Source organism: Sylvia atricapilla, chromosome 8, assembly GCF_009819655.1.
Source record: "Sylvia atricapilla isolate bSylAtr1 chromosome 8, bSylAtr1.pri, whole genome shotgun sequence".
Classification (NCBI taxonomy): domain Eukaryota; kingdom Metazoa; phylum Chordata; class Aves; order Passeriformes; family Sylviidae; genus Sylvia; species Sylvia atricapilla.
Genome location: NC_089147.1, coordinates 23,556,152 through 23,577,977, shown reverse-complemented (window position 1 = coordinate 23,577,977; position 21,826 = coordinate 23,556,152). Strand labels below are relative to the sequence as shown.

General features: G+C 36.8%; 1 protein-coding gene across 2 annotated transcripts in view; it reads right to left on the bottom strand.

The window, feature by feature from the left end:
• Positions 1-679: 679 nt before the first annotated feature.
• RPS24 (ribosomal protein S24) overlaps positions 680-21,826 on the bottom strand; it is a 94,131-nt gene continuing 72,984 nt past the window's right edge. Inside the window, exon 6 of one of the 2 annotated variants that reach the window (XM_066324137.1) lies at positions 680-691. The gene's annotated coding sequence lies outside the window, so the exon portion shown is untranslated. The remainder of the gene's footprint in view (positions 692-21,826) is intronic. The other variant, XM_066324135.1, reaches the window with a different exon arrangement.

The following is a 21,826-nucleotide window of genomic DNA, read 5'->3' as shown; positions in this document are numbered from 1 at the left end:
TGTGTGCTTAAATGCCATGAAAAAATATAAATTGTTCTCCTCAAACCCCAGCAGGTTCCCTAATGACTAAGCTCCACTAATTAGTAACAGCTGTTAATGAAGTGAGCAGGTACAAACATAACCTCTTCAATTAATGTATGAGATTCTTAGACAAAACAAAAATTCAAAGGAAAGCTGTTAAATAAAAAAAGAAAAAAAACCCCAACATTCAATAGTCAATATTTTTGTTGCTGAGATCATGTTATTTCTTCCAAACCCACATATATCAGTGTTTATCAAATGTAGAACCTCTTTGTACTAAAACCTTACTATTTCCATACACCTTAGGCAAACACAGCCTGCCATTACTTTTAAAACACTAACGCATCCTTTCTGAACAAATAAGACACAAATATTTGAAACAATCCAAATATTAAACACTTTTAATGGCTGGCTAACTCTATAATTACATTTTAGGAAAAGTTATGTTTTTTGGAAAGTTTGATTTGTCAGATAAAAAGTTCCATGCCCCAGCAGATCATAATAAAAATCAGAGCATCATCACTATTTCCATCCCATTCTACTTTGTTGGTTAATTGCATTTTTATAAGTCCACAGACAGAAAAAGAAAAAAAAAAAAAAAAAAGAAAAAAAAAATGTAAATACAAAGTCCTTAAAGGACCTGAGAAATTGAAGAGCTCTCCATTTTCCCAAATATGATGTGACAGTATTCCAAATACTACAGTCATCTCAATACATCTGTTTCCATTTTAGATAGCATTGGTGAAAATCTCAAGTTGCATGATTATTTACAGAGAATCACTGCACAAGGAGATTTATAACTATCTTGAAATGTCCTTCTCAAGGCTGAAATTAAATTATTTTTCCTGTTATTCCACTAGTGAGGAATGACTACAAGTCTCCTTTTGATCAAGTTCCCAGTGGTAAGAGAAAATTAGATCAGGGATTTCCAATGTCATCCAATATAGTAGGTTTTCCATCTAAAATGTTAAATTGTCAATCAAAATAAAAATATTCAAATGAATACTCGATACAAAGAGTTTGCCTTTAACTGTATTCTAAACCTGCTCCACAGAAATACAAAGCAAAGTTTTCTTAAATATAAAATGCAATGGAAATCTCCTGTTATTAAAGAAGCCATAAAAGAAGGAGGAAAGTGAGTGAGGGAAGGGAAATACATTCACTAAGTTACTTCCAAACTCTTTGCCTACGCTGGATTACCACCCTTTGTACTGCAGGTAGAACTGTGCAGGTGCCTGGTTAGAGCTCTTTAGAGATCCTTTGGGGACTTCTTTGTGACAAAGTTGCAGGTAGGGAGATATGACTAGGGACTAAGGGTTGTGTATTCACATATTGGCCTTAGGAATCCCCATTTTCAAATGCTTTAACCCAAGTGGTATTAGTTTTACGTTAATAATCACTTACCTTCTTAGGTAATTAGAACTATAGAAACACCATGAGTTATTTAGCTAACTGTATTAGAACATAAATCTGGGATTACCCAGTAGAGGAATTTTTCTCTTACAGAGTGTGCCCTAGGTATCTTGAAATATAAAAGAAGTACAAACAAAAGAACAGAATCATCTTCATCTATATGTAATGATTTACAATGCTGAGGCAGCTTTGGGGAAAATGTGCAACTCCAAAGTGCATCATCATAAAAAAGAAAACCAATAAACCCCCAAGCAGATGACCATCTTCAGCTTCCTTTAAAAATAAACATTCACTTGCTCTTTGCATATTTCTTGTGCTTGTTTGTATGCCCAGAGCTTCACACAAGTTCTCAAGCCCAAATCTGTTCAAGCCAGCGGAAAACCCCCATTCATACGACTGCACTTAGATCATTGCATGGAGATTTGGGTCCATAACTGTTGTCTGGACACAGTTCCTGTACAATGTCTCTGAGTTATTTCACTCCTCAGCCATTGTCCCCTGTGTAGCTGAAGTTATGTCAGTGCAATCTTGCTTTATACTGAGATATCTTTTTCCCACTTCCGTTAGAGAATACATTGCCATCCCCCTGAGTATTCTCTTTATTAAAGGATCTGTAGGTGGAACAAGGATCTCATGCTCTTTCATGTGCAAATAAACCTCAGACCAAGTACTGGATGCTGCAGACACAAGCCCACAAGGTCATGTAAGATTGGAAAGAATTCTGATAACTGCAGAGGGCACAGTGAGCATGAGCTGGGTGGTGGTGGCAGACTAAGAATTGCTGAGACTTCTGAATGCCAGCCATGCAATTCAGCAAGCTGTCAAGCACCTACTGAATAGGGAAAGTGGGGGGAAGCTGATCTGGAATTGACTGTGAGAGCCAAAGAGTGAGCTACCAAGCAGCAGTTGTTATAAAAAGTGGTGGCTTATTTCTACATCAGCCTGAGTATAATTGTGAACACCACTCCACTGTTTGCTTGAAACAAAAGATAGCAAAAAGATATTTATGAAATAAAAGATTTCATAGGTTTTCCCTTTAGTCTCCTTAGGCCATGCAAATTTCCTTCCAGTTGATATCTTCAGAGATAAAGACAGTTCTCACGGCACAAATTCCGCAGACAAAAAGATTGCTGAAATACATTTAGAAATTGTATTTACAGGGAAAAAAATTATTTCCCTTCAATGTCTTGTTGTTCAGCAAGATCATCTGTCTGGAACAGGCTTTTTTTCCTCCAAATCTTAAAACAGCAGCAGGAGAAAAACCAACCCAGTTTATGCAATTTACCAATAGCTGAGTTTGTGCTCATCAGAAGCATTTCTGAATGTTCTACCAACATGCTTAGGCTCTAGCCAAGTCCTATTCTTCTTCTGGCCTTTAAGGTAACTCACAAACATTTGAGGCTCTGCTAGACATCTTCTAGCAAATCAATCTCAAGTTGGTTTAACACTGTCACCCTCTACTGTCTTCCCTGTCCCTCTGCAAAAAGGTACTGACCTTAAAGAGCTTCCCTGTGCAATAAATCCAACCATAAGCCAAGTAGACACCTTGACCACTTTCAAAGATGGTCCAGCATGGTTGTCTGTGCTAAAAAAATAAAGACTGTTTTAAGTTGAGGATGGAAAATTTAGTCAAAAGCTAAACATAAGTCAAAGCTTCCACCTAAGTGTTTTTAGTAATGCAAAAATTGATACAGTTTCAGGATTGGACAGCAGTAAAAACCACAGGCAGTACTTTGCAGCAAATTTGCATTCTCTTCTGGCATAATTTTCCCAGTATACTATACAGTAGCAAAAGGATATCTATTACATACCTAGGAACTGGTATTACTTAACTTGACTAAAAATGATACTGTTGATTTTTCAAATGAGGCATACAACATGTCCGCCTAGGACATAATTTTTAATCTGTCTGCTCCCCCCATCCTTGTTTGGTTTTTTTAACTTCTGCATTAAATCTGTTGCCAGGCACTTTGGAGATTACCAGCAAATACTGAAATTTGCAAAAGCACTCATCCTTTCCTGGTCAGGATGCAATCTACACAATAACAATTGTTAAATAGTGTCCCTAAAATCACTACAGCAACACAAATACTCATGTTGTTAATATTTCTGTTTGATATCAATGGCCTGAGTGACTCAGTCTCAAGTGGGTCCAGGTGGTTAAATAGTTAATAAAATTTAGTTCCAACATATATCAACCATAAGAAACACTAAGATGGCGAGATTTCTTTAGGTTTCTTTTTGTCAGTCCTTCCTACACACAAATATAAATACAATCCATTTATATATATAGGCACCTGTGTGTACATATAATCCATAAATCATTGTACATATGCATTTGAAATGAAATATCAACAGCTTGTTTACTTTTTAAATTTCATCTGTGTGGAGTTTGAAGATATAACAAGACTCAGTCACATTCAGAACTTTAGCATAAAAGAACCCCAAAAGAATAATTTAAGTCTGTCTTGAGTGAGAACATTTAATGAACCTTCTAGATGTTAAGAGGTTTTATACGCTTTAAAAAAAACCATTTCCCAAATGCAGTGCCATGATATTGCCTCTGAGAGCTGAGATAAAGTGATACGCATATGCTCAACACATGGATGTGAACGAAGTGGTTACCTTGGCAACAACAACCTTGCAAAAGCTTCCTTCTACTAAATTAGAATAGTGACTATTGCAGAAAATATGTTTTTTCTCAGTCGGATCTTGAAAATAAGTTATTATATTTCATTTGTAGATTTTTCAGAGCCTTAGACTTTTTGCAGTTAAACTGCACCTTCTTTACCCCATGTATCTTCAAAGTTCTAATACATAAAACTTTTGTAGTATTTGGCTTCTATTGATTTCCAAATTCAATACATTTCTTTCTTATTCTAATAAAGCTGCAGATATATTTAAATGGACTGAATTTGCCACCATCATCTGCAGCTGCAGATATTCTACATATATACAGCAAACATATATAAAACAAATATTTTTGCAGAGTTTAACAAATAGCTTTTTTAAAAAAAGCTACACGTAACAACCTGATATTAAGAAAAATACATTTCCAGCCATTACAAACAGCATTTCCAAAGAATTCCTGTGTTCCAAGAAACTTGGCTTCAACTAAAGGATTTCCATATTCCCAAATTACTTCTCTGTTTATGAAAGCCCTGCGCCACATAGAGCTAAAGAATATATGCCTGGGAGCATATGCCCAGGCCATCCTTTGCCACCAACAAACATGTTCCTTTTTTTGCTAGAAGAGTCCAAAGAACATTGTTGCCACATGCGCTGCAATGTGAGACACAAAATACTTCCAAAAAGCTAACACATTTTTGATTGGTAACAAAAGACCAAAAGTCACAGCTCAGTGTGACAGAGGAAAGCAAGAAACCTCCAGGACACAGGGAATATTTGATCAGGCACCACTGAGGAATACAGCATTCCCAATTTTTGCACAATGCATAAAGACAAAGCCAATAAAGTCCTGTTCAATAAGTCATGTCTTCCTGGGATCCCACAGGTTTACCAGTGCCTACAGGAGATTGAAAGTTTACAATTAATCTCTCAGATACAAAGTACACCTACCAACTTGTATTATATTCTGTCTTGTAATGATGTAAATTGCTCATTATGATCTTGCTTTTATTCAGTGTAGCCAGCCATTAAGATAATCTTACATTATTTAGTTACCACTTATTCAGAAATACATTAAAACAGTATATTAGTATGAACATTCAGCCCAGCCCAACTACTTCTTGGACAACAGGATAGGAGGGTTACCTTTTTATTATATTATAATTTGTGTTCATTACATTCTAAAGCTTTCTATGTGCCTCAGGGGGAAAAAGTGCTTTCTGAATACTAGTCTAATATGCTAATTACTACCAACTATTAATCACTTAGATTCAAATTATTGTTAATAAGTCATAAGCCAGACAAGTCTTGGGTACATGAATTTGCCAATATCCTACCAAAACTAGACAAAGAAAAAGCTGTCATGTCCAGTTACAACTCGATCCCCGTCACATCTGACAAAGTAAAGAGCTAGTGAAGACAACAGGCAATTACAAATCTCTACCTCTTCTATCTTCAGTTTCATACACAGCTGCAACCCAGGATTAGCAGTACACAGAACTAGAAATCTTTCTTTAGTTTACACAGGTACATGACAATTGCTGGGATGAAAAAGTACATCATCTGTGAACATCCACACAGAAAAACGTTCCAGTTTGGCCCCATTCCTCTCCACGGGAGGGAATCTCACTGTGGACTGCAGCAACAGATATAAAGCATATACATATATCAGACTATGAGACACACAGAGCCAACACTGCCTATAATATACTTATTATACCAATAATAAGAGGCACTTAGGACCTGGATGAGGAATACACCTGCAGGAAAAAGCCATCAGAGGAACAGTTTAATGTTAGTCTAATCAGTGTCACCCTTTGTTGCCTGTAGTGGGGCAAATCTAATTGAAGGACACTCTGCACACGTGAAAGTCCTCTCTTCTGTATATGCTTTTACCCTAGATATTTAGAGAAGCCCCTGAATTCAACTTCTGCTTCTTGTGTCCCTTCTCAATAAGCTCGAAACTTGTGTCCCTCCTAAATCCATATAGCAAAAGCTATACCTTTTGCTCACTGATGAAGCCCCACTGGCAGCACATGATACAGCTTTTTTTTGTTGCTAAGAGAATGTACATTTTATTTTATGACTTGCTTACTTGCGTTTCCTGGTCATTTGGAAGCTACTTCTAAACCTTGCTCTGCTGGTATCATTTATTTGAGCAGAAATGCCATTATAGCATCATTTAGCATTAACACCTCTCCCACAGAGTTAACTGTTTGTGACCCCACAAGTCAATTACTGTAATTCCTTTCCAGCAGTGATCTGCTGCTTCTGCTTAGAGCCTGGCACACACAGGCCCAAAGAAAGATACACTAAACAGGATACAAAGACCATATGCTAATAAATGAAAGATGTACTGGGTACCCAAACTGGGGAGAAATAGCTCAAATTAAAACTGCAAGTACTTGAATAATTTCAAAAAATTCTTTATGGTGTTACAGATGTTTCTTAAAATAATCAATGCAACCAGATTAGAACAGTTTCACACCACAGTGCCATAATTAGCTTCAGCATCCTGGTACAATTACATAAGCAACAGCTGCTGAACTAACCCCTGAGCCTTCCAAGGAGCTTCTTGACTTCTAACTGCCTAGAAAGTGGGTGGCTTAAAGCTTTTCAGCCTCTAAGACACTGCAAAACTTACGTTTTGCCAACTATAAGCATTCCAGTCCCATGGCAAAACACTCATGGCTGATGGCTTATATCCATCTCACTCTGTTAGGAAAACAGTCAAAAAGAATGGCGTTAAGTAAAGAGACACTGTGCCTATATTTTCATCCAGAGTCACCTAAAAAGAGTACTGGATCACCAGATTTCAGACCCTTAATGCTTTTTAAGTACTAATTACTGGACTAGAATCTGCTTCCTTCCGTATGACTTTAAACACGAGGGAAAGGTACATCCAGGGGCATTGTTCAAACCGGAGATTAACAAAAGTGTAGGCTTGAACTCAAAGTTGTGCAGTTCAGCAATTAGCATTTATTCCATGTATTGGTATATTTCGCTCCCCAGATGGTTCACTTCAACACATTCTTACAGAGAGATGATTCTTGTGCTGCATTTTACTGATTTGGGCTGGATATGACACTCCACATGTAAACCTTTGACTAAATTTCTGGTGTAAATTAGTTCCAATAAACTTTGGTGGAAGAGTTTTTTTTAGAAAATTCAATCAATTTAAGATACAGTTTCCCTATAGTATATCCAATCTAGTAAGACTTTGATTCCTAACACAGCCAGTTCTCTGAACCACTTTTTGGTTCAACATACATGTACATATCAGTTGAACATATCAGTACGTATGCGAGGTGCCATTTTTCACATCTAGTCAGCATATACCAAATGATTTTACATTATATCATTTAATTTCAGCTGTCTGATGAAATACAGCATTCCAACTACTAGTAGAGCAAAGCACACAAGGCTTCATAGTTTCATTCACTACTACAGCTGTCCAATAAAGAAGTCTTGATGGTATGGATTTCTGGAGCATGATTTTTGAGCAGAAAGGTCGTGCCCATGAGTCAGTAAGTAGAAAAGGACTTGTTAATATAAGATTGTGAAAACTGCCATTCTAGATTGAAATAGAGCTCTATCTTAACCAGTGGAGACACAGGAGCACGCATTGTAAAAACAAAAAACAAAACAAAACCAAAAATAACCACACACAAAACAAACAAACAAACAAACAACCTAAAAAAAAGGCATATTTCATATTTAGATTCAATTATAACTCATTGATTCATAAAAAAACTCCTTTAGTAGAAAACTAAAGAATTCTCAAGAGCCAAAGGTCCATCTAGTGAACATGTAAGTGGAGCTATTCTTCCTTTCTTACTCTAACCCTGCTCTGAAGAGTGTAAACAGACCAGCTAGGCCACAGTGAGACAGGAAACCAAGTGATGTGAACTGATTTGCTCCCTGCCACTTCCCAAATGTATGTCAGAGGTTGTGGACAGAGTTAATGCCCTCTGAAATCCAAAAGAGACTGTTTGGCTGTGTTTTGTACTGCAGAACTTGAAACACCTTGCTGTGAAACTGTACAGGGCAGTTGAAGATTACCAGGTCTACATCATTGTTATTTTTACATAGATGATCTACAAAACAAAGAAACATCTGAAGCAACTTAGTTCAGGAAAAATCTGGATGTTGCATTTCATACCAAATAAAACAGATGTTGAGATTAATACGCTGCAGGAAGCAGAAATAGAAAGAAGGAAGAGGTATGAGATAAAGTCATTTATATCATACTTCAGCAGCCGTATGTAGCTCCTTGCTACCACAGATCTGCTTTCCAACAGCAAATAATAAAATTATACTTTTTGTGCTGTTAATTATATGCAAATTAAAATTGGGTTCACATTAATGCAAAGAGTTGAATATCCATTTAATCAGATCCTCCCTGCAGGGTCCAATGATAAAAATGACAAGACTTGCATTACTAATTCTGAACTTCTCACATCTTGTACCTACTTACCTTGCAAACGAACAGCTACTGTGACACCTGCCTGCTGGGCTGAAGGTTTATGCTGATTAGATCCTATAGACCTAATGGTAATCCTCCTGAAGGGAAAGTTCAGCTCCTTGAGCTAGGAAATCTAAAGAGCAAATCCCTGTAGTAACTGCAATCATGTGGTTGCTGAAATCAACAAGTTCCTAATATTCAAGATCATTTGATAAGGATTTAGGCTGTACTCTATTCTAACATGCTCCATGGTGAAGCCACTGATCTATTGTTTACATCTCACTTCCCTCTCTTAAATCAGCAGGAAAGAGAAGTGTCTCTAAACTATCTGATGACATATATCATCTCCATTGAATTTTCTTTCCTGAAAAAGAGCTGCTGAATATCTACCGGTTTCTCAATGTCTATTTTTTTTCTGCTTTTGTCTTCACTTCTAATTCTAGCATTGAGAGAAACTTCCCAAGGATTAGAAGGAGGAAAAATCTCCTTGATGTAGATTCTCTGTATTAATAAAAGTGACAAGAGGACCCTTAACCCTGTTTAATAGCTAAAAAGACTAGTAGCAGGGGAAGAAAACAGAAATTTTTACGAATGAGACCATATTCTATTATGCTGCCTCACATCGTGACAGAATAGACTCATGAATTTTTATCTAACATGACAGTTGAGATCATTCCCTGGGTCTTAGTGCGTGGAATGCAGATTTGCCTTCCTCCCCACCTCACAGGACTGTTCAAACGAGTACCACTTAGTCTTGCTTCTCATGAAGTCATAGGGAAGAAGAATGAAAACATTCCCACTCCATCCCCTTCAAGTACACTGCTTCATTGAAATGATACAATTCCTTTGGAATAGCAAATAGCACCAACCTAAAGAAAGGCTCCCTTACTGTGAAGATGCACTGCTTAGCCCAAAACCCCCAGGCAGTCCTGTTTAGCAGGTAACAGCAATACAACTGGGCTGGGGAGAGAGCACTGTGTAGCAGGACAAGTGAAGGGTTAGGTATGTGTCATGGATATGCTTCCATTCCACCCCAGGCCCCAGAGCTGCTAAGGCGAAAGATGCAAACATGATGGGTGACAGCAGTGAGCCCTGGTGAACACCCTCCTCCCTGGGTACAGGTAGGAAGGACTTCTCTTGGAGTCAATTGCTGCAGAGAAAGTGCACAACTACTGGAAATTCAGCACCTACTCAGTGCAGCCCTCTCTAAGAGCTAGAGCATCTGTGTGTCTAGAAGGAACTCAATTACTTTTCTCTTATCAAGATCAATGCAATAAGAAATTATTTCTTTTCATGTCATCTGAAACGATCAAACAGAATTTCATCATACCGTTCAGCCTACCTGTGATCTACAGCAAAACCTGGGTTTAAAACCTATTTCATTTCCTTGCTTTAGTGGTTGCTAATCTAACATGGGTTAAGAAATTAGCACAGAGTATTTTGTTTAAAATTTTCTGCAATATATTATACATATTTTGAAATTTCCTTAATTACACATGCGATAAATGCATTAATGTAGACTTCAGAAAGAGTGTTTATTTTCCTCATTGAAGTACAACCACAGTATTCCTGCCAAGTATATAATTAAACCAGTCTATCCATGACATTTTGGTGCCACTGTCTCATTTGCAAACAGGAATTTTTATTTCATAAGTTGTTGATCTAACATGGTATAAAGTCCCCTTAGAAGCTTTTTTTTTTTTTACTAAATCCATTTGGCTACTGCCATGAGAAACACAGCTGTAGAAAAGGTGTTTTCTTGCAGGAACCTCTGGGGTTTCTTGTTTTGCTCTTCCAAAAACATGCTGTTTCCTTCATGTTCCTGATTTTATTTTTTTTAATAAGCAGGGTTAAATAATTTCCACCTTTTTTATCAGTTATATTAAAACCACATTTTTGCTTCAATTAATTTTTATTCTTAACATCTACTGAAAATGGCAATAATGTTTTCTTCACTGGGTTAAACTCATTGACTGTGTCAATTTTATTTCAAAAGGGATGGTGTTCTCTTCCCCTGTAAATTAAAACAAACACAAAAGACTGCAAGATTTCAAACTCCAAAATTCTGAAATAAAAGGGGAAAGAGTTTTTTAGACATCTAAAGATATGTTGATGTATTTTTTCAGTGTCTACACTTTTGAAAATACAATGTGCTGAGCATAGGTATTCACTACAGCTAATGTATTTTCAACAGTTACTGAACAAGAGAACTAAGTCAGACTTCTCTAGTAAGTACTTTTTTAAAATTACGTATCCATCTCCTTATATGTTTTTACCTTAAATGACTTAACCAATTATTTAATTTACATTTCATGAACCAAGGTATGCTTCTTGAAAGAAAGCCTGGGTAAGAAAGTATCTTCAAAGTAGACAGCAAACATAATTCAGCATTCTCTAATACCAGAAAATACAAAAATTAACAATATGAATAAATGTATATTAAATTATGTAACTACTCACATATGTATTTTAATATACCATCTCTATTAACAAAATATATTACTAATTATTACCATAAGATGGCATCTGTTTGCAAATCAATGTGTTTTAACTGTTTATACCTACCAACATGACTGAAATTTCTTTAAGAAGATAATTAAGTACACATTAAAATTAATTATCTAAATACAGGGCTCCTGCCTGCTGACTTAAGTCATGATTAAAATTGGTGATTTAAATCAAGTCTCCCTACTGTGACCTACCAAAAAAGTTTTCTGAATTGTAATCAAATAATATGCAGTATTCAGTATTAATTGGAGGGTTTTATGTTAGCCCTGGTTTCTGGAATGACACATGCAAGTACTTTCCTAGGACTGAATTCTTAATTTCTCATTTCCCCTTTCATTACAGATGTCAGTTACAGGGCTTTATTGCATAACGTGTACAGTTTCATTTGTACAGAAAACCACAAAAGATGGAGGGCAGGGGGCTGTATTGCAAGAGACAGCTTTTCTAGAACACCTGAAATATATCAAACAAGTAACAGGCTGACAGAGAGGCAGTCATGGTGTATCTGTATCATCAAAACACCTAAAGTGTCCTATAAAAACTCATTGGTCAAATTTGCTCATATCGTCAGATCATTTGTGACCTATAATTCTAACTCAGATTCCATTAATTTATAATTACCAATAAAATAAGAGAGTACTTATGCATATCTCTTGTCCAACATATATAGTAGTTTTAAAGGCTTCTGTGTCTACCATCCAAGCCAGCACACTACACATTCAGTTTCATGGAACTCTGAATATGTTTCTCCTTATTGTCTTTATATAATTTACATTACAGAGAATACTTAACTCAAATGCTGCTCACTGGCAAGTCTGCTTTGGATCTCAGAAAAACCCTTTCTCACAGCGTGTGCATTTTGACTTTCCATCTAGACATGTTTAAATGAGCTTGCATTTGGTTATCTTCTATATGTGTTCAGAAATTAAAGACAGAAAAAGAGGTTTCTTAGGAAAAATAAGATGTAGCCATATCATCCCAAAGCAGCACACTGAGATAGTCTCTCTCTATCAAGAAAATGTCTCCATTCCCTAAAAACTTGCAGCTATCTTTGTCAATATTTCAGGAAAATTTTCCACGTCCCACTGATTACCACAACTATTTAACCATTAGGAGACATCCATTACCAGGGCCAGATGATATCTTGAGATCTCTAATTAGAACAATAAGGTAGGGAAACTAGTACAGCAAGAAATGTAATTGTATCATATAGCTAACATTAGGAGGATGTAGTTTATAAAAAATTATTTTATGTGACTGATGATTTAGTTTTATTGTAAGGAGATACATTGCATTGACCTTTGGATCTTTAGTACTGCACAGAAAACAGGGACAGTTGTTTATTTGATGTCAATCAAAATTCAGTTTACCAAAAATATTAAAAACTAAAAAAAAAAAATCCGCATTTCATGCTTTTTCAAACCCCAAAGTCCTGGGAGAGGTATTTGATTACAATTCCACCAAATCTCCACATTCTTCTGGGTTCTTCTTGGGGCAGCAAAAGAGTAAACATGAGACAAAAAATATTTTGGCATCATATACCTCTTTACATTTAAAGTTGCAGCAGATGCTATTAGCTAACATATGAACATATACTTGAGTGACACTGTTGAACCTTCACATTTAATTATTTTCCCATTTCTCTGGAAGAAAAAAAAAAAGAGGAAAATATAGCTCCAGTAAAACTACTCAATGCCATTCACAATTGCAGTGTCTGCTGGAGGCCAAGTGACAAGCTAATGTGATAGTCAGCGGTGTGTCGCTTTGAAGTTAATCAAGCCAATACCTACACCCCAGAACTCCTGGGCTGGACTTCAAAAGATTGCAGGGGAAAAAAAATATCAAGAAATCCTGAGGGGGAAAGTATGATGGAGGACAAAGAGTTGCCCATTTAGATAATTATGCAAATGGTCACAAAACTGTGTCTGTGAAACTCCGAGACACTAAAGGGAGAAGCATTCATAGGAATGAATTAACTTGATTTGAAATGCAACAAATCATAAAATTTGCACAGAGATCATGTCTTACATAATTTAATCAAAAGCTTCCTTGCTCAACATAATAGTTTTTAGAACTTAGCAGGAACATCCAAGATAGAGTTACCATTAGTTCCTATGATTTCACCTCTGCATGTGTGCTACCTTAATACAATTACTTTTAACACCCAAAAAGTTCAATACTCAAGATGGCACTGGGCATTCACCAAAAAGATCAGAAGACAAAAATCACAATTCCTCAATGAAAAACAAAATAAAACATGAATAACAAAAGAAGAAGAAATTTGTAGAGTGCACAATCTCCTCCCTTAGTTCTTCAAAGAAATATCCCAAAATCCTCCAGGGGATTTTCAAGGTCACAGCCTGAATGGCTTGGGACCCAGCCCCACATGTATTTGATCAGCCTGTTTGCCAAGACAGACTTGATGTCAAAAGATATGTGATGATCCCCTGCATAAGTCCTCAACTGTATTTTCCATGAGAAACACAACTGTTGCTTCAGTTTTCATTTTGCAGGTTCCAGAGAGGATCTTGAGGGTCTATTTTTGTTCTTACTGCTTGCTACCTTTCAGGCGGCAAGATTCACTCTCCCTTGCTGTTACACTAGTTTTTATCACCTCTGGTTTATGTCGCATTTCTCTTCTACCACTTTGCATTCATCTACTATGGCCTCAATGTATCATCAGATGCTGGAGTTACACTTTTATTAGATAGGCGCACAAAAGGGCTCCTGTACTTAAACAACAATTCTAAGTTGTTTCAATGCAAATAAAAATCGATGTTAATATTAATCTTCTTGGGGCTGAACGCTTCCAATGCACACCTTGCTCTGTGGTGTGAAACCACATGAGAGGACTGCTTAGTTACAAGGATGTCATTCTACACCTTGCTTGCAGCCATCCCAAAAAGCTTCACACACAGAAAAAAAAGCCTTGAAACAAAGCTAAGTTGGCAGAGCAGGGTCAGGCAGAGGAACTATCACAACAAAGTGATTTATCTGTCCTCATTCTTTGTGCTATAAATCAGGAAGAAAGATGAGGAGGTTCTCAGGTTGGTCATGACAGAAATGGTAAATCTCACCGTTTTTCACCAGCTAATAGAACAGAAAATATTAAAGCACAAATACATCATAATATTAAAATATTAATTTAGGCACATAAACTTCTTGATAATAAATACTAATTAAATTACTTTTTAAAATTATATTAGTCTATAAGCTTTCTTTTTGCAAATAAAGGAACTGACTGATAATAACAGTTGAAGTTTGAGACACTTGGCCTCTGTCCACTGCTGTACAGTTTGGAAAATTTTAGTGATGAAGCCAAGAAAATTAGATAGAGAAGGTGCAGGGCAGTAGCCTGTCATCAGCCCAGCCCAACGCTACTCTTCCAGGTCTCTTCTTGTTCTCCATCTTCTTCCCTTATTTGGTTTTACCAGCATGCTCAAAGAACAGGGCACAGATCGCATTATACCTTGACCTCATGAGGGCATCTTCCCTCCCTGACATTGTTGCACTGTAACCTCTGTGCTTTGGAGGAGCTGCTGAACACACAAATCCCAGGGAAGCAGCCACACTGGCCCATACAGTTTTCTACCACTTTTCAACTCAGGCAAGTCTAATATGTAGGTCTTGGTAGCTGGGTAATTTTTTGAATCTTGTTCAGTGGTTTAGAAAGCAAACAGAAGGCAAACTGTTGTATTTCAGAACAGATAAAAAGAATTTGGTAAAAAGGATTTTTTCACCACTTTACCTAGTTTTGCTGATAAGACCATTGCACTTGGTGGGATGAGGGATTTATAGGGTTTGGCACATTTGTTGTACTAGTAAGGCACAAAAGTTAACCAGGAAGGAAAGGTTGAGTTCAGCTAACATTTTATGTCATCACTCTGGTGCACACTTAACTCTTTCCTCAGATACTTGGCTTACACTTGGAATGCACAGCAACACAGAGTTTCAGCTAACAGAGCAGTGAGAGCCTCTCTGAAGGGTTGAGTAAATGCTCTGACACACAGAACCGTGCTGATTTTCAGGCAACACTTTGACATCTGTTCTATCATGTAAAAATGAGACTTTACAAAGCCCGACTTCAATTCATTTTAAAGCCTCATTTGAAGATCCCACTTTAGACCCTCTTGCTGTAGATTTCCCTTCCCCAGCTGCTTAACATGCACATTGGACCCTCCAACACTGAGCCATATAGATTTGTCTTTGTCTTGTGTGTTAATTATTAGCTGCTGCAGAGCTGTCTCTGTGGGTGAACGCACACAGAAACAAAGGCGGTAAGGTTGTAAAACCTTTTATCTCTATCAGGGCACATTATTTGATAAGGTGCTAAGCTAATAGCAATGCATGTCAAATTGTGTTTAGACAGATCAGTGTGCTGGAAATTGGAGGTTATATTTGTCTCTGCAAACCAGCACCTGCAGAAGCAAAGAGAAATTCATACTAATGTTCACAACGTTATGTAAACCATAAAGCATCTCAAAGTGGTTATTTTACAAATGGCTCTAAGATAACAAACCTCTGTCAGTTTATTCTTTTGAGCTTTAATCATTCATATTATCATAAAAGCTGTGAAAATGTGAAACTGAATAATGAACAGTGAGCAACATTATATGGCTTATGCATTTAAAAGCATGTCTGAACATGCAACTGGAGACACTAATTTTGCAGTAAGATCTAAACATCTGTCCTTGAGAAATTGGCAAGGGTGGGTATTAAGGCATCCAGAGCTGACAAAACGCTTAAAAAGAAAAACCATTCTCTGCATGTTAAAAGAAGTAACATGGTGTGAATTTAAATCCAAAAACTCATCTTTATCTTCTAAGATTTGGAATTTGTTTATTGTTTTACTTTTATTTGCCCACTTCCCAATACCTCTATTCTGATTTTAGTTAACTACACTAAACCTAAGGCAGCTTCTGGACAACATCACTTAATGGAAAGGCAACAAAAACATCACTTGCCCCAAATGTGAACAGATGATAATGGTACTCAGCATGAAAGAGACACTGTGCCTCCTCCTCCAGAGACCTTTACCTTTTCAGATAGCTTTGTCAAGTTGCACATTTGAAAACTGAGTCCTGTTAATCAAGGCTATATAAGTTAATTGTCAGAGTCTCTTTCAAAACCCTAAAGACTTTTTTATGTGAAGATCTCAAGGTATCAGAAGGAATTAACCCCAAATGCTAAGTGTCTAACTTATATGAAGGTTACAACCTTGATTATCTCTGTCACTGGAGCCAACAGACACATTTAGATAATAGATTTCAGATACTCAAGGATGGCTTCCGCACAATTAATAGTTGGACAAAGTTTGAAACAGTTAACGTTCAGATAATCTGAATTATTCTACATGCAAAGTTGGGATTACTTCTCCTTCAGATACCTTGTGATCATCTTGAAATTAAAATCATATGCTTTCAACAGTTCAGTACTAAAAACTGCACTTGCAGAGCTGTATTAGATTGAGCTTAAATGATTATGTGAGAGTTTATATCTAACAGGGTACTTACTGCACTTTTGTTCTTGCACTGGTTAAGAGGCAAATACTGCCGCAAAACGCCACACAGACTAAAAATCCAATAAAGCAGATTTTTTTTTCTTCAATCCCTTTTTAAGGAGAGCAACTGTTTATGAAACATCTCTAATGTGAGTATTGGTAATTATACTTCATTCTTCTTAGTTCTGAAGATAAGACTTCCGGGGGAAGAAAAAAAAAAAAAAAAAAAAAAAAAGCAGCTTCTAATGTTGTCTACAATTACTATTAATTCAAGATTTTCTCTAATGGAAAAATCTTCTGTATTAGTTCTCTAATACTGCCTATTATCTACATCAGCACTGATACCAGCCTGCTTTGCTTATGGTACAATGAAAGAAGAGCCAAATATGCACAAAACAAGGGTATATTTTTATTTTAGCTACTGGCTCCAGTGGTATGATATGGGACAGGAACCAGGGGTTTACATTTTCTGTGCCTCTCCATATTCTAGTTTAACCTCCATCTGAGCTAAAAAGCAGAATAACAACAGGAATCTTGGGACAGAAATGTTGTGATTCCCTGGGCTCAACCATCAGGGCATGAAGGCAACCTGAACAAATAATTTCAAATGATAAGGCTCTCACATGTGTCTATGTATGGGTGTTGTTTGGGTCTTTTTAAATACTCAGTGTTATGGTAAATCATCTATATTCCTGATCAAGGAAAGCAAATCTCCCTTTCAAAAGTCACTTTCCTATTTGTGAACTCTCTCAAGGAAAAAATGAAATTAGGGATGTCAATTCTTTTCCCAGTAGAGAGATTACTACTCCTTCCCTCCTCCCCACAAAAGAGCTCCAAGAAGGAAAAGTATGTGTAGATAAAAAAAGAACAGAGAGAGAGGAAAGTAAAATCTTAGTTTCAGAAACTTTCTGTACTATACTTTTGCAACAACGGAATAGAAAACATCTAATGGTGATGTGATAGGACCAGAAGCACTTAATAGCTCACTACTCTGGTCAAATGTAACTAAGGTTACTGAGATCAAATATCTTTAGTGACCAACGGTGTGACAGGAAAAATACTGACAGTGACCTTGCTCAAACTAGGAATCCATTTTCTACCTGGTAAGAATAACCGTACGAATAACGGTTAACATGTAAAACATGTAAATTAATCGGGTGGAAATCAGTAAATGAGGGAAGCAGCTGTATCTGCAACTAGGAGGCAAATTCTCCCTTTCTGACCAGAAGATCATGAGACCCATAGATGCCACGCAGAAGAAAATCTTCCCTCACAACCTACTCTTTATTATGTGTCTGGACGAGTGGAAACCTTCTGTGTACTCCCCAGTCTTCCCACCACCACTAAATACAGAGTCCTCAGAGAAACTGCTTTCTTCCACCTAAGATTAAGTTACCCAATCACAAGATCATCAGCATCATCCAAGCTCTTGATTTTGGACACTCTGAAGTGAAGATGAAAAAAATTCAGGGTGTAGCCCAGGTCCTTCCATTTGAATAAGCAGGCCAGCAAATACGCAGATGGCAGAAGCAAAACATATGAGAATTAATGAACCATCACACAAAGCTTTTCATCCAAACAGGTACACGTGGGTAAGCAAAAGTTGATAATCACTATTTTCCTATTTCAAAAGCTAAGGCATACAACTCATACAGAAATGAAAACACTTATCCCAAGAGGCCAGCAGCAGAATAAAGTATAAAGGCAGCAAGGAAATACACATCTCTACTCCCCCTTTCCCTGTTCTGTTCCTAATGATTCTGTTAATCCTTAGAAACAAATATGAAATACTTGCCTTTTCCCACATTTGCTAAACATAAAGTTATTTTAATACCATGTTAAATGCATCCTTCTCTAACTATGTTATTAGACTAAGACTGATAAACAAAATATAACTTTCGAGCAAAAACATGAGGAATTGCTTCTTACAAAAATGATCATAACATCATCTCTGGCTTGTATGTTATACCATTTAAATGTATTTTCCAGTCATATCAATATGCTTGCATAGGGCTTATAAGCCACAAACACATATGGAATTCATAAGAGCGTGACACTCAGAGAGAGGATGCAAATGGGAGCAAACATCACAATCCAGATAGAGAAACCTCATCCACCCACAAAGATGGGTTGTGCAATGTCACATTTTCCAGCCTATTTCTCTTAAACATGTTTTGCACTTTCTGGTGCTAAAAATAACTCTGTTGCATTAGAAAAAGAGCAGTGGGAGAAACCAGTGCTTGCTGGCAAGCTGCTTTCTCTCCCCCAGTAACATAAGTTTTTTATTTTTGATAGAAACAATTTATCTGTAGCTTTTCAGGCACATTTAACACAGCTGTTAAATGGCCATATTTAATATGAAAAGCTGGAAACAGTATTTACTTTTTCTTGCGCAGATCTAATCAGACAAATTCTACTTTTACTGACATCCCTGTTAGTAAAGTGGCTGAAAGAAATCCCCCAGATGCAAAACCAGAGAGGACAGAGAGTGACTTAAAAAATGAATACATGTGTGCACACACCTAGACACATTTTTTCATGTGTTTATTTAATAAGAACATACATTTATTGTGTAACAAGTGTACATTACCACACTGGAAAAGCAATGCAACAACAAATCTCCTCTCCATCATAAACAGAGATATCTTCATGAGACCAGGTTTTGCTTGACCTCTCATGACATGATAACAAAATTAAAGTGAACATGAAAACAAAGCTGTGTTAAAAACTGGGAGTTTCTTTGTAGAGACCTCTAAGCCCTTCAAAAATAATTAACCATTGATATATAGAAGACAAATGTGATTACTTCTCCAGAATTTTTCACAAGGGTCCCGCAAACCTAGGCCAAGCATCAGTCCAAAAATTAGTTCCATAGGTCTTTTTCTTTATTGACAAATAACACAGAACAGTCTTAGACACATCTGATCTACACTGAAGTATACGGGCGTTGTTACTATTCCTTTGGAGAGAGGACATATGTAATGTACCTGCTTCCTCACACTGGCTACCCTATTTAGTGTTTCCATAAAAATCCAATTGAAAAAATGATCATATATCAACATATACATGTGCGCTGAAATCATTAACGGCGTTAAGCAAAAGCCACCAAATAGTGCCACCTGCTGTAACCTGCCCAACAGTGCCAGCCAACAGCCCTGTTCTCCCAAAATCGAGCACTGCACAGCCAAACACCTTCATTCAAAGGAGAGACTAAAGAGCTATAGAGAGAAAAGAACAAAGAAACAAACAAACATCATTTAACAGAGCTCTGCTGGATTCAGAGTGATATAAATAGTCTGTTGTTTCAGGGTCTATCTGCTTTTGTACTGCCACGCAGATCAATGAATAGGCAGCAATCTGCATTAAAAAATCCTCATACAAACACTGATGCTCACAGGCTGATACTGATAGGCTCACATGTGAATCCCTTTAGTAGCTTAATTTATGAACAGCTCATTAACAAGTGTGATATGTTACTACTGAGATTCTAACAAGAACCTCCTACAGGTTCCAGATTGATGGTTTTGCAGTTGAAGAAACAGAACAAATTGCACTGCCACAACCTGTGTGTCAAAGAAATCAACAGCAGAATTCCCAAGATGCTTCTACAGTACTTAAAAACAGCTAAGATAAAATTCTACTGTAAACTGTAAGATAGTCAGGGTGATAGGAAACCTTTAACCTGGGCATTTACATTTTGTGTAAATGAGGAGAATGAGACAAATAATTAGTCAAAACATTTTAAAATATGTCCAGGAGATACCTACGGTGTGTCTAAAATACAATATGATTAATCCCTAAAATAGCCACAGCTCAGATGAGAGACACAGGATATTTTTAAGGTGGTCTTCCTACAGTTTTGACAGGATTCTGAGAAACGAGCATAGCTGTCCACACAGGGAAAGACTAAGTGGTGTAGCTGAATTCACACAGAGTTAGGTTTCTTCATGTCCATTATGATAAAATCTGCCCTAACATAAGCCAAGCGAGCTAAGTACATTGAAACAACATATTCACCCCTCATCTGGATAGAATGAGCTTTCTACCCGTTCATAAATGTCTTGGACTTGAAGCTGACCAAATGGATCATTTAATCTCAACAAAGTGGCCCTCAGCACTTTCTTTTACCATTTGGATCCTTCACCTGGAGCCAAAATTTCCATCTCAGCTAAGCTTTGCAATTGCTGCAGGCTATTTGATCACCACCTGTGCCTCAGAGGTGAATAAGGTTGCTCAATACAAACATTTCAACCTAGCAGTTAACAAAATACAGTGTGAATTAAATTAGTGAAAATTACTGTAAAATGCTACACCAATGTAAATTGTTATTCACAAAATCAAGGATATTTCTGTTACTTCTAGGACTAATTTTTGAAGCACATCTCTACATGACTTCTAGTTTTGTAAAAATAGATTAAGTGTTGATTGATTTGTATTTTCTAAATCATGATGGAATTGTGGTTCAAAGAGTCATGTCACAGGTAAAACTGTGAAAAGCCATAGCAGTAATGACAGTAATGAAAAAGTATCCATTAATTACTTATATATTTATTATGTCACTTTTTAATTTCTTTTTTTTTTATCATTATTTTAAGGCACTGCTTTTCCATCTTATGAAGCAACTTCACTCAAAAAGGTAGATCAGCTGAAAATACTGGAGGGCCAGATTTTCATATATCCCTAAGGAGCCCTTCTTGTTGGCTCACTGCAAAGGAACTCTAAATCAGGTAGATACCAAACTGAAGGCTGCTACAATATCCCCTGCACAGTTATTCATATTCTGAATAACTAAGCTCTAAGCTCTCATATCTTTTCACTAGGTGAGATCTAAGCCTTCAGGCTTTCCATGTCTCTGCACTCTTTCAAGCCCTATTGCTGTGACTGAATATAAAACTTCATGCTGTTATGATACAAAAGTTATTATTTGCACAGAAATTAGCCTTTCCACCAACATTAAAAAATCCCACCATACAGCAATTGCAGGTAAACTATTTCCTTGGAAGCTCATGTGATAAAACGAGTGCATTATTCATACTTGGAGATCAGCACCAGCCAGTTTCAGAGCAGTTGGGCTTGTTAACACTTGGCACTGATTATCTCCTTCATATAAGATTATGGAAGTAGTTGTAGACATTAAAGGATTTAAAACTGAAAACGTCCTTGTAAAACAAGAAAGTTCTCATGTCTTGATACAGATGGATGAATGGATGAGACACTGAAAAATTAATGGCAGCAGCCTTACTTAACCCTAGGTAAGGAGAAGGGCACAAATCCTAATTCATGCATTTGAG